We start from the raw sequence: 12354 nt of genomic DNA, 5'->3' as shown, positions 1-12354 counted from the left end.
AAATGTTCACAGAACCAATTCTATAATCTGTGTGTTGGCACGTAGCCAGTTTATGCATAAAACATGGGACTATACTTCCTCTGGCCTGGCCCTTTACTTAGTTCCAGTTGTGTCTGCCCAGTAGCAGAGGCACAGCATATTGGACTTTAGCCTCAAGCTGATCCCAGGCCCGTTTCTGGACGCCTTCATGTCAGTTTGGCAGGACAACAGACAAAATACCCCGGCAGAGACGCAATGTCAGCCCCGATAGCAGCACAGAGTCAAAGAGAAATGAGGAGAGAAGAGGAGCGTAACATATTTATACTTAATATACCATTCTCAAATTAGTTGCGGGATTGTTGTACAATGACTGTGCTAGAGATGGCCAATAACATCTTAATTATGTCAATGGTTTCGATGGTGTTCCACAACACTAAGACCACATCTCCCACAAACATGGGTTTTATAACAAAATAATACTAGCTCCTCTGTAAGTAGGCATTGGCGATATGTTTTTCTGAAAGCTATGTCCACTGAAAGAGCAGATCCCTTTTTCTATTTTGCAATAAAGCAATCCCACCAGCATAGTATAGGATAACTATAGAAAGCATTTACAAATACATTGTAATTAAGGTTCATAGAATAACGAACAAACTCAAAAACAAGGCGCAATTAGAACGTATGCCTTCTCAGACGTTGCATTTTGTGGTATTTGGCATGACCATCACAGTTAGTCATGATTGGTGATGAAATACTCATTAATGCTAATGTTTCTTTTGGCACTCAGCCTTTACCTCAAAACAACTGCAGGAGGACTTTCTTGTTCCAACTGGAGAATTTAATTTCTTTCTTCTTATACCACATGCACGGTATTACCAAAATGAAGACATTATTCCTGCCTTGGTCAACATGATGCAAATCTGACAGAACGTCAATCGACATTAGGCACGAGTTGTTGGTTGTAAGCCTTACATTTATTTGAGTTGATTATTAACCAATAAAGGATGCTTATTGTGATGAATTGCTGATGTGAACCTAAAGTAAGGTCAAGATCATTAATTCCCAGAAACAACAATTACTATTTCCAATGACACATTTCCATGGCTCCCGTTCTCCTTTACTTCTCCTTGGCTTTCATATTCCTCTCTCACACACACACACACTGACACACACTTCCTCTGCCTCCCCTTGTCTCACTGTCTCTCTTCCCTCTATGTAGTCCAGCCAACCACTGTGGGTTTTTCTGGGATTCCTGTGGTTGAGTCATCTTGTGCTCCATATCGTCCATAATATCAATTTCCCCAAAGTGTCACTGGCTTAGCATGAAAGGAGTTTGTGCATGTTAAAATGTGTGTTTGAGAGAGAGGGAGAGACCTCCATCCAGTCCAGGCCTTACTGAATCCGGGAACAGCCAAAGTTGCATCAAATGACCCTCCCCCAACGCCCCAGACCAGCTTCCCAGCTAGGCAGCCAATTCTTCTCTCACATGTTCCAGCTCAGTCCAAATACTTTTGTATTCCAATTTATCTGTAATCCATCTATCTATTCAGAACAGCCTAAGCTGAAGCAGGCATCAGCCTCCCAATGTGGTCCTCTAAAAGACAAAAAACATAACTCTGCCTCCACAAACCTCAATTGACCAGAAACCAGCGCTAAAGTCATGCTTCACCACAGTCTCCACATCACAGAAACGCAAGTCTTTTCGTCAGCCACTTAACCCACCTAATTCATAGGTTCCCACACGGCAAATCCCACACTGTAAAAATATTGATTTATTGAGTATTTTAAGTGATTAAATAATAGTCCATTCAACAATGTATTTATCACCTGGGCCAGAAATACCCAATACAGCCACAAGACTTCGATTTTTTGTTGACCAGTGTGGTAGTTTTGCTGTAGTTTCTTTAACGACCTTTGTCCCAGTCCTAACCCCAGTTTCCCAGCTCACCGCACCCTTCCCATATCCATCCGTCCTCACTCTCAACTCCCTCAGTCCTCACCCATTGCCTTACTTTCAACACCACCCCTTGTTCCCAACTCACAGCCCCAGGGCCTCAGCCAACTTCCTCGTTCCCCCATCCCAGAGTTCACATCCAGGATCCTTAATCCCAGCCTATCTGTAGTCATTAATTCCCAGCCAAGACCACAGATGTTTCAGCAGGCCGCTCTCACTTTCTCACAGTTTGGCTTGAAAAAGCCAGAGTTTGACATGGCAGTTCCTTTAAAAAAAAAAAGAGGCAGATGCTGCCAGACAAAACTAAATTTGAAACCTTGCTTTTGAGATTAGCGCAAAAATGTCTACATATAAAAACCATATAAATAAATACATCAGACTGATGTATAAGGTGCTGAAATGATCTGAAATAGAAGTATTGTATAGTGCAGGGAACTACTTAATATAATCCTGACCCACCAAACTTTATTCTATCCAGTCACACATTTCACAGAGAGCCAGTCAAAAAAGTAAACAGCTAGTCTTTACTAGTCAGCCCAGGAAGTGGGAACATTAGCCAGGAAAAGTCCATCTGTGATCCAACCTACCACCCACACTGCCAGTAAGTACAACAGCCAGCCAGTCAAACGGGCCAGACGCTCTTTAAAACAACAGGTTCCCCTCTTCATTTTTCCATGGAACCTGTCGCTGCATTCCTTTCTCTGTGAGGTGGCTCTTGACTCACGAAGAGGTTGGGTTATAGGAAGTTAGTCATAATAACACCAGCAGACAGAGGCCCTCAGTTTTCCTCCTAACCATAGCTCAGTCTCAACACAGCTGCCGGCCTCTGACTTTAGTCAAGCTGCACTTCTTAATCCTCTAAAAAAGGCATTTAACTAGAGGCTCCTTGAAGGGAATGCAGTTTTAGTTGAGAGCGTGCTTATTTCTTGAAGGACACTATTGTTGTACTTACATTCTCCAGTGAGGGTCCAAACTAACCCAAGCTGCTTTTTGCCTTAAAAATAGAGATATTTTGATGGTGCTTTTTGTTTCGTAACCTTAAAATTCACTTTCACTTCAGCCTGTGAAGGAGGAGGACCTGGGGATCTGTCCCACTCTAAATGGGCTGCAGCCACCCTAAGTGTTGTTAATGTGATATCATCATGGTGAAATGTATAACAGTTTGAAGGTCAGCTGGCATAGGTTTGCCAGTTATAAAGCCGGTGTGTGTATAAACAGCCATTTTTTTTTTATTAAATCCAGTATGTGCAGAGAGAATTGATGCCAAAATCTACACTCGTTAGACCTGAAGTGGTTCAGTCCAGTGGACGTACAAACACTCAGCCATATAGAACATTAAGTGCAGTATCCCACAAGAAAGACAATGAAAACTGGCAGCATTTGCACGACTGGTGCTTTGCTGAATTCTTAAGACATCTAAACCTGCCTTAGAACCAGTGCTCGAGTTGACAAGGATTTCACCAAAGTTGGTGATTTACATCTTGTTTTGAGAGTTATCAATATACAAGGCGTGATTTATTAATAATAAAAATATTTGTTGGGTGTAACTTGACACATTGGATAATCTAATTACTAATATGCCTATTTACAGTCTCAGTGAAGTGAGTGTGATTTGGGTGCCTATCATTCTATCATATTACTGAGTAAAATGAACAATGGGCTGAACTCCCAAAGTGTATATAGGTGTCAATTAACACACAGTAAAGTGTCCAAGTCAGTCGGACAAGAATTGACAACGGTCCACATAACAGCTTTGTGTACCAACAGTAGAAAAAATGAACCATTCATAGTAAATTGTCTATTGAGATAAGGTCATGTGTCTAATGCACAAAAATCCTGCTCTAATTTTATGTTGATATAACAGAAATACCTCAAGTGCAAAACAAAATGTGAGCTGAAAGACTCCTAATCTAAAATATGAAAAAAAATCTCTTCTTTGACATGATCTTGTCCAAATTTGTGTTTCAAGACGCATACACAACTTGAGTAACGGCACAGAGAGAGAAAAGGGAGAAATTTGATTTAAGGTTTCACCAGATAACGTTCAACTCAAAGTTCTGTATCAAACTGGTTGGTAAATAAACCATGGATGTTGTCTAAGTCACTTAACAGGGTGAGTGAAACAACCGAAAAACATGTTTCAGGACTTTGCTCCATTAAGAACAAAAGCAAGCTTGCACGTTGCGATGTTGCCAAAAACCAAATACTAGAGGGGGATCAGAAGCAAAAAAAAAAAAGAATTCTGCATTAGGTTTGAAATAAAACTGAAGACTTTTATAAATAATAACTTGCTGCTTTTAAATGAGAGCTGACAGCGAAGAAGAGAGAAAGAGTAAGAGGCTATGAGAAAGAGGGAGAGACCTGCTGAGAAGAAAGAGATATGGAGCAAATGCGAATGTGAGAGGGAGAAGTGAGGAGAAATGAAATCAATAATGAACGGCTCCATAACAGGAACTTAATCAGAACAGCAGGTCCCTATATTGCTCCTGACTAGCGCACGCATCACCACTGTCGATTCAATTTACTCCCCAAACCCAGAAAAAATAAATAAAACATGGAAAATAAATTGAGACGCTCATTCAAATTCATTAGAACTCGTCCCTGTGTGCCTACAGTACATAATATTCCCTTCAAGAAGAAGTGGTACTAAAACGGAAAAAAATGAAAATATGCCAACAACTCAGTATTGGTTTCTAGGCGAGAATGAAGGCGAGGGTACTAAGTCATAACAGCCTCCTCAAACACCACTGTCTTCTCCCTCTCATACACCCACACACTCACATTATTGTACGAGAATACGCATACTATATCCATACTCTATAATGAACACAAATGCACCCACAGTGTAATATGTGATGATTAGTATACACATTTGCAATGTGCAATATCTATGCTTACCTTAACACCCACACATAGCCTATATACAAGGACCTTTCCACACACACTCCACAGCCCTCTAATTCTATGACTAAGCCACTCAGAACAAATTCATCAGACTCATAAGAAACGGCGACAACAATAGAGGAAAAAAAAATCAAATCAGTGAAAGGCAATGTTGCGTAAAAGCGCAAGCTGGGCTAGTGATGACGTGGGGAGCTAAATCGTGGGTGGTCAGCCAGGCATGGGAGTTCTGTTCTGATGGGAGCACAGGAGTGATGTTTTAATAGTTGGATCTGCTCCCTCAACCAATACGTTTTTTTTTTTTTTTTTGCAGCACTCTCTGTACTCGTTCCTCCTCTTTTCTCACTCCATCTTTCACAAACATCTTTCTATCTCGGTCTCTCACACTAATGCAATAACTCACTCTCACCCTTTTTTTTCCCTTCTTCTCTTCATCACTCCCTTGCTCCCAGTCTTCCAGACAACTTCATAATGGCTGGCACCTCCTCAACACTGGCTCTAATTGAAAGATGAACGAGTTTATTTGGGCTTAATCCATCACTCTGTCACCTGAGGAGAGGTAGAAAGTCCTAGAAGGAGAGGAGAGGAGAGGAGAGGAGTGGAGAAGAACAAGATCACAGAGACGCAAAAAGGCAGATAAGAGGCAAAAAAAACACGAGAAATCGAGAATGGCAGAGCCGAGGCTCTCCTGAGAAATCGTGTTGGCTGTATCATGCTCGTCAACATCAACTATCTGACACATGCACGTGCTACATACGCTCAACGCCTTGGGAAAGGAAAACTGATTAAATGTTGTTTTATGTATAACTTTTATATATATATATAAAATCATAAACATATGATATATAATCATAAACAAAATGTAAATGCAGAGGAACAAGAGAAGAGCTAAGCGCAACCAAAATTCTACACAAATTGGTCAAGAGACATAAACAATGGGAAGATAACTCTGAACCTTGACAGTGGCAGGGGCATTCCTCTTCTACTAAGTTGCACAGAATAACAAATTGCTCCTTCATGCAGAGGCAACCACAGAATCTGCCTATTGTGCATACTTGCTGCATCACGACTACAAAAGCCAGTGCAGGTATTCCTTTATAAACGCTGCAAGACTGAACGGGCATATTGCAGCACTGAGATTATGTCTCAGATGACTGCAAGAATTTCCTTGCATGCCTTGCAGATATTCTTCCCTTATGACATTTTTTCCCTTATGAAAAGGAAACAAGGTTTTGAATAACTTAACAGATCATTTTCAAGAAAGAAATGCAGACTACAGCAAGTAGCCATCCATTTCTGGGTCATGGTTCATTCTTCAGCTAGCTGTCATAATAGGTGAGGATTTCATCCTAGCAGCCAGCAGCTTACTATGTAAACTATGAAGGTGCAGCAACATGTTCATGAGTTGTTAAAGCACTGTGAGCAACCACCAGAAAAAGCAAATGGAAATCTAATGAACTGTCGCACCACCTGAACAAATATAGCCACCATTTTCATTACTTGTCTTCTGACAAGCAGTAGGGATAGGTGTGTACCACTACCCCTAAGGATGCCTCTATGCAGAATTTTATTATTTCCTGGCCTCTTGAGAATTGGTCATTACAAAAGGGCACAGTCAAGCTTGGATGATTTTGTAACCGCCGGTCTGGACTGATCTTTTTCATTCTCCATTTTCATCAGAGAGACAGGTATTACATTGCCTCATTGCAAGTTTAAGGAGACTGACATGGCATGTGGTTTGTTTTTTCTCCAGGCGCACCTCATAAACAACATCTTTCATTTGTCATGTGACCATAAATGGCTCCTGACACCTGGTGCGTAATTTAAGGCTGGGGAAAAAAAAAAGGGGGACCGATACAAGCAATTTATCTCCTGGTGAAAATTGTCTCAGCGGCCATCTCTGTCACACAGATGCTGTTGAGGTTGCTGCGCCCGGAGCAAATTCTCCTGCACTATTTGACCTGGTGAGTGGAGTTTTGCTCTTATGTCCAGGATGTACTGAATTTCATTTTTATTGGTGCTTGGACAGCCCTCAGAGCTCTCTTCGAGTACATTTTTTAAATATATATATATAAAAAATATACCCCTAGGTTTATGTCCATACAGCAAGTCAAAAGAGGAAAATCCTGTGGAGGCCTGGAGAACTTCCTGCACACCAAATAGTTCTAACTAATAGTAAGCATTACTATGTGGATAATCGTCATTCTAGTGGATACACTCCCTCTGTCTTGAAGGTGTCAGTGTGCTTCAACCAAAGTTGTCGTCAAATGGTTAAATCTGAAACTCCTCAAAACCAGTGTCGAAATTGGTAGTACAAGTTTCTGAAACTTACAATGTGAAAATCGCACCCATTTCACAGTGATTGACTAGCTGCATGAAAATGAGAAAATAAGCAGGATTTTTCTCATTATAACTATGTTTTGCAACACTGCGAACACCTCGAGGATAAATTGCCAGAAATTATGTGTTATTGTCCCCATATTTAAAAAATGATCTATGATGGCTGTCTTTTCATCCCACCCTGTGGTCATTCAGAACCACTACTTATATTTGTACCTAGTAATGACTAGTTCATTGCAACCATATCCCCGCCTTTCTACCATACTTGAGAATTACAGCACTATGACACCAACTGACTAGTATTGATCACATTGACCCAGATTTGTGAGACAAGCTGGCAACTCTGCTCTTATTGAAGCTCCAACAATCATAGATGAGACAACAAAAACTAAACCATAGCTGATCACAGGGCAGAGGATGCTATGAGGTCGAGATAATGACTAAGAACCAGTCAGGCATGGAAGTGGAGCATGAGCATGGGAGACAGCATCGGGAAGAGGGTGCTGGCTTTCAGTCAGTGTTGAATATGTCCAAGGGTATTCCCATAGTTCTCTTGTATTATGGCCACAGCAAAGATGGAGGGCTGCTGGCACTGGTCCCAATCAATTGACGTTCAAGAGGAATATGCAGAGCTTCTCCAGCACAAAAGGTTGGAAATCTGCAACTACAGTCACCATCTGCCTAAATCAATGAGGGAAGGGAAAGCCAACACCTTTATAGGGGGTCCCCTGAAACCAACAGCCATCCAAGGCTGGCTGCTTCAGTCCACAAGGATGCCAGGAAACTGTGCCGTGAGCAATGCTTCTCTGGTGACATAGAGAAGAGTCAAAACACCCATTTTCTCTTCTGCTGTCCAAGTGCTGCAGCCAACACTTCAAAGGACTTCCAAAAGTGTCTGAGGATCAACCACCTAGAGCCATTGTCATCTGTGTGGAGAGGTTGGTGGACATGTCTTACTTTGGAGCCATCAATGACTGGATACTCCTCAAGAGCACAGTTTTCAGCCAGAATTTGTGCCATTACATGCATTTGTTGATCATGTTACTGTGGGCTAACTTGGCTATAGCTCAGACTTCAGCAGAGGACTAGCTGTATGAATAATTTTTTTCGCTTTAGGTTTCTTGACTTACTTTGAATTTATTTTGTCAAATGTTCTGTTATTTAATGATCATTATTTGTCTAGTCGCACTAGACATCCACAAAAAGGGCACTTGCAAATGCATAGCCCTAAAGAAGGCCACTCTGTCAAAACATTAGCTTCTGTTTTTGTGTGTTGACTGAATAAATATGCATAAATTATTGAGTTTAACTTCTGCCTGAGCTTGTGCCCCATCTTTGTTGAGGTCAAGTTGCTGGTTCAAATTCTTTGGGGCATGTGTGCCCCTTCCTCGTGCATGAACATCGCTGCCTGTTTGTTTTGGCTGCAAGGTGTTTTTTGAATAACTAATTCTTTTTGTGGAAAAAAAAAAAAAAGAAGAAAAAAAAATCATCAAACTAACTAACACAAATCCATATTCATGTAGCATTGAGTGAGCAGTCTGATGTGGTTAGTGAACTTTGCTGAACTCCCTCCTATTGTGTATTCAGCAGCTCAACGGAAGGATACGTTGAAAATCTCCTGTGTCTCAGTTAAATGCTTTATCTCATCCCTTGCCTAGCAACCAGTTATAAAAACACACACACCCAAACAGCCATGCAAGCATAGACACACTAACTGGAGCAGCCATGCACCTGCAGTCCAACACACCATCCATGCACTCATAGTGTAGACAAGCACAAATACACTTATACTCACCCACACACTAAAAACACACACACACACACACAGACATTTCCCCACCCCCCTTGTATTTAATTAAGCTCCCAGGCTTGGACTTTCATTTGATCAAATGTTGCTGAGTTAATTGAATTAGCCAGGCCAGTCAGATGTAAGGGTGTCTGCTCCACTGGTAGAGTGTATAACAGTTTGAAAAGGATGGATGAGCCCTGCTAATGCACAAAGTGAGGTCAGCAGCATAGTCCAAGCTTAATCACATTTGATGTGTTCGCACAGGTGAAACTGTCGCTGTGCTTTAAACGATGCGCTGTCTTTGCCAGGCTGACCAAGCTGAACTTTTTGATATTCCTCCTTAACTGTCCCAAATGCATTATCCATGAGTCCTTTAGGCCACTTGGTCCTCGTTTAGACAGAAGACACAATGGGTACAGTGAGGTTGGGTAGTCTGCTGCTTCTCATTTCCATCTACTATGAGGTTTGGTAAATCTCTTGTGTACCTAGGAAGGTGGAAAATTGTGGCACGGTAACCATTTGCACATGAGATCCAGGAGATTGTCCTCCCGTCCAAATAATGGTACTTCCTAAATCTGCACATTGTTATACTGTCCTATCAGACTACATATCCGCTCACAATTGGCAACAAGCAATCTAAAGCAAATATGCATTTAATGAAGCAAAACCATTTCAGTTTTACTGTTTATTTAGCTATTAATATTTTAATCTATTGTTTCATCAGTTTATAAACTCTTTGGTTAACTCATCTATTAACTGCTCTTGTTGATGTTCAATTGAGACTGACGAGACTCTTCCGACATTATACTATAATCTACACACAATAACGATTATAGCAAGACATGTTTATGGTCTCATGCTTGATATGAGCTCAGATATCAAGCTGAAGGACCTCATTTCAAAAACAAAACCAATAAACAAATGTTAAAAAACAACTCCAACAATGAATATAACTGAAAAATAAATTGAATTTGGCATATACAACCATGTCTAAGTCAGCTTTGTTGTGTGTATACAGTAGACATACTGTAAACCATGTATATGTTACATTATTTTCATTAATTCAGGCCTGCCTAACAAACTTGTGGATAAATTAGCAAAAACACTGTTCCTCTCTGGATGTCATCCGACATCTTTGGATGTCCTTGTGTACATATGGTAGAGTAAAAAAAAATATGCAGGCTCTCAAACTTTGAGTTAATGCAAATATAGTATACTGCATTTTTGCTTAGTCATTTTTGTTATTTTCCTGTTTTATAGAGCTTAAGGCAGGGTGTGTAAGATTGAAAAACAGAGTAGCTAGATTTTGAAAGTATCCAACTAAAAAAAAAAAATATATCTTATCCCCTCCCTTCAGGTCTCCCTCCAAAGCCATTCCCCAAAACACATGAACACACACTGGGGGGCAAATTCTGGAGAATGAGTCCGTGACAGTGATAAGATTTATTAGATGCTGTCAGGCTGTTATGAGAATTTCAACAAATAACAAAAATGCCTTTAGCCCCATTCATCTGAGAAAAACATTTAAATCTACAGTACCTCAAAGACATTTCAAGTTCTTGTTAGACAGCCATGCACTCTTTTATAGCCTTACAGGACACCGTCTAATCCAGCGCCATATTACATGCTGCACCTGCCACTAAGAAGCATGTCAGAAGAAGTCAGTGTGCCCGTGCCTATTTTTTGTGAGAAAGTATTAAAAAAAAAAAAAGAGCCTTTTTACACCAATACAATGTATGCTTTCTTTACAAGTATGCATGTACATGCATTGCTAATTATGAAAATCTAACGAAAAACAACTAACTTACTTTGTGCAGGCTCCATCAATGCAACAAAGATATGTAGAAAATCTTACAGCATATAACCGCCACCACAGGTAAAAACAAGCATTGTCACATATTTTTGTCTCCTTTGTTTTGTTGACCGTCTGTGACTGGTCCACTGTCCAGTTCTGGCCAGTGTTACTGGCAAAGAGAGAAACGTGTTCCAGCAAACCGGATAATGTACAGCATAACGATCAATTGGCTCGAAATGCTGTTTCTCTAAGCCCCTCATAAAAAAAAACAAAAAAAACTGTGTTGTTCACACACCATAAATCCAGCGGTCCACAGTCTGTGGCTATGTGCACGAATAAACCCAAAGAGACAGTGTGTGTGTGTGTGTATGTGTGTGTGTGTGTGTGTGTGTGTGTATAGGCACCAGGGGGACTTTTATGATGGTCACAGCAGCCACCATGACGGAGATCCCACAGTTGGCTCAGTTGCATAAGCCCTAATTCTAGAAAAAGGACCATAAAAATGACACTGCTGTCATAATTTCATGTTATGCAGCAGACGACTAGCGATGCAGCACATGGAACATATGAGCGAGATTTGTCTGGAAAGTGTAGGTCAGCAATGGCCTCGTTCTGGCCTCTTTGTGCTTAGTCAACTGAGGACACGCATTTGTCACTAAAGACAGCCAAATATGTATCACAAGAGTGTTTGGACGAGAGGAGTATACACACACTAGTTAGGTCAGTGATTTATGTTCTGTGCAATATATATCTTATTTCAGTGTCTAAATAAAAAGAAATACTGGCACTGTATAGTTTGAGTGTTAGGCAAGTCTCATGTCACTTTTTACTAAACTGATTGTGAGACAGTACTTCAGTCATGTAAATATAAAATAATTTACCTATTTATACTTCATTCTATTTTTATATCATATCAATTACAGACCAATATTATCCATCTATGGTCTTTTCCATTTGACTGCACATTGGGGGAAAAAAAGTTATTGTGTGGATCAGCTGTGGCCTGTGGAAGAGCTAAATATACAGCGTTTATTTGCTTAAGAACCCAGCTCACTCTCCAGCAAAGACGCACAGCTCTGGAGGTGTATGACACATCACAACAGCTTTAAAAACAGCATGTTTAAAAGTTTTTAATACCCTGATAAATCTTTCTGACAAGCTTTAAATGGAGTTTCGCCCACATGTCAGCTGACATTTATACAGCGATGTAACTGCAGCAAAATCATTTAATAAATGGAAGGGGGCATCCCAGCAGACTTGAATGCCTCCTCGGGGTTCTAGAGACTGAGTAGTGCTTCAGGATGAGCTTAGTCTGCAATTTATCTAGTCAGGACTTCAACTAATGCAGTTTCCAACTGTGGCAGTCCTTTCGTCTCACTTCAAATCCTGGCTTCCACTGATGGCCGTTTTTACAGTGGTATTTTTATGTTGATCTGAAAGCATTTGGTATAGTTTGGAAATGCAATTGGTGCAATGGTGGAAGTCAAAGTAACTTATAAACTGCTTCCTTATTCTATTTTGTTTGGAAATGAAAACACGTTTGGTTGCAGCTGAAATCATCTGACTTAAAGATAGTCAAATGTATTAATATATTAG

At 40.5% G+C, this 12354-nt stretch overlaps 1 protein-coding gene across 1 annotated transcript in view; it reads left to right on the top strand.

The window, feature by feature from the left end:
- The window catches only part of grb10b (growth factor receptor-bound protein 10b), a 239135-nt gene extending 228000 nt beyond the window's left edge, over positions 1 to 11135 (top strand). The window contains exon 18 of the transcript XR_011584450.1: positions 11112 to 11135. The gene's annotated coding sequence lies outside the window, so the exon portion shown is untranslated. The remainder of the gene's footprint in view (positions 1 to 11111) is intronic.
- The last annotated feature ends 1219 nt before the right edge of the window (positions 11136 to 12354 follow it).

The sequence above is a fragment of the Pempheris klunzingeri genome, chromosome 8, assembly GCF_042242105.1.
Source record: "Pempheris klunzingeri isolate RE-2024b chromosome 8, fPemKlu1.hap1, whole genome shotgun sequence".
Classification (NCBI taxonomy): domain Eukaryota; kingdom Metazoa; phylum Chordata; class Actinopteri; order Acropomatiformes; family Pempheridae; genus Pempheris; species Pempheris klunzingeri.
This window is presented reverse-complemented; position numbering and strand designations above follow the sequence as displayed.